The following is a 2,500-nucleotide window of genomic DNA, read 5'->3' as shown; positions in this document are numbered from 1 at the left end:
GTAAAATTACATATAATATATATATTATTATTATTATTAAAAATTTTTTATATATATTGTTGTTGTTGTATATATATATATTTTAATAATATTATATATTATATATATATATTTATAATTACTATATATCATCTTTTTTTTTTGTTATATTTATATATATTTTAAATTGTTAATTTTATAATATATAAAATTTTAATATTTTTATTATATATATATATATAAAAAAAAATATATTTATTTATATGGAAAGTTATTTATTTTATATATATTATTAAAAAAATTTTATGTTAGATAATGTGTTTTTATTTTATTTATTATTAAAAAATATAAATTTATATATATATTATATTATATATGTGGTGTGTGTTGTGTGTTGTGTGTGTTGTGTGTGGTGTGGGTTTTCTGTTTGTTGTGTGTGTGTGGGTGTGTGTGTGTGGTTTATATATTTATTATATTTTATTATAATATAATTTTTTATATATATTTTTTAAAGTTTTTTATTACATAACATAATTTTTTTATTACCCACACACATTTATTAAAATATTATATTAATAATTTTTATTTTATTAAAAATTATAAAAATTAAAATTTAATATTTATTAATTATAATTTTATGTATTTAATATATTTATATATAATAATATATTTTATTTTATATATTAAAATAAAATACTGTGTGGGTGTGTGTGTGTGTGGTTTGGGGATATATATATAAATATTAATATTTTTTTATTTTATATATTATATATTATATTTTATATATTATTTATATTACTATAATAATTATATATATCACACATTAATTAAAATTTATTTTAAATAATTATAATTAATTTTTTATAATTTAAATTTCATTATTTTTTATATATATTTATTTTCATATAATTATTTATTTAATATTTTTTATTATATATTATATATTAAAATATATTATAATATATTATATTAAATTTATATATATATTTATTTAAAGTTATTAAATTTTAAATATATATTAATATGTTAAAATTTTTATTATATATATTTTTTAAAAAATTTTTTAAAATTTATTTTTTTTATAATTTTATTTTTTGATTTTTTTTATTATTTTTTAAATTTTTTATTTATATTTATATTTTTTTTATTTTGCCCCACCAACACACACCCCCACACCACACACCAAAAACCCCCCCAAACCCCCCCACCCCCCCACCCACACCCCAAATTTAATATTTTATTTATTATATTTTTATTATTTATATTTATTATTATCTTTTATTATTAAAATTTTTAAATTTAAAAAAATTTAATTTTTGCCCTTTAATGTTTATAAAATTTTTTTTTTTTAATTTTTTTTTATTTTAAAATTTTTTGTTTTTTTTTTTATATTTTTTTTTTATTTTTTTTTTTTATTATTTTATTTTATATTTTATTTTTTTTTATTATTTCTTTTTTATTATGTCATATTTTATTTTATATATATTTATATATTATATATATATATATTTTACCCCCGCTGGGGGGAAAGGGGGTTGTCCCTACCACCCCGCAAGTAAGGGGGTTTGGGGCCCCCCTGGGAAACTGTAGTCCTTTCAATAAATCTAGTTTTTTTTTGTGAGTTTTTTTATTGTATCAAAACGGGAAAAGTGTTTTTGTATAGATTATGCCAATAATATATTATATATATAATATATATATATATATAAATGTAGTTTTTTTTTCTTCTTTTTTTTCTTTCTTTCTTTTTGTATAATATATATAATATGGAAAAAAAATATTACTATATATTTTTTTTCTCTACTATAGCTATCTTTTTTAGCTAGCTAGCTAATTATTGTTACCTATCTACTACTATCTAAAAATATATATGTGTGTGTGTGGTGTGGGTGTGGATGTATTTGTGGTGTAATGTATTAATATATATTATATATTATATATATAATTATAATATAATAGTATTATATATATAGTTTATATAAATAATTATAATATAAAATATTATATATATAATATAATATATATATTTATATATTATATTTTAATATATAGATATAGAATAGATATAGATATAGATATAGATATATATATATAAATTTTATAATATATATATATAATATATAATATTTTATAGTTTTAATATTATTTTTAATTATAACATATAGTGTGTGTCTTGTTTGTGTGTATGTATTATCGTGAGTGTGGGCTGTTTTTGTTTATATATACATACTACTACATATTAATATATAATATATTATATATAATATATATATATATATAATTTTTTATTATATATATTAAATATATAACACACACACACACACAATATATATTATATAATATTAAATATATAAATATATATATATATATATAAATATATATTATATATTATTTTATTATATTATATATAATATAAAATATAAAAATAATATATATATATAATAATTATATATAATATATTTTATATAATATAATATATAATATAAAATGTGTGTGGTGCCTGTGTGCTTATGTGTGTGTG

This window comes from Penaeus monodon, chromosome 44 (assembly GCF_015228065.2).
Source record: "Penaeus monodon isolate SGIC_2016 chromosome 44, NSTDA_Pmon_1, whole genome shotgun sequence".
Taxonomy (NCBI): Eukaryota; Metazoa; Arthropoda; class Malacostraca; order Decapoda; family Penaeidae; genus Penaeus; species Penaeus monodon.
The sequence above is the reverse complement of the archived record's forward strand: the minus strand, read 5'-3'. Positions refer to the sequence as shown.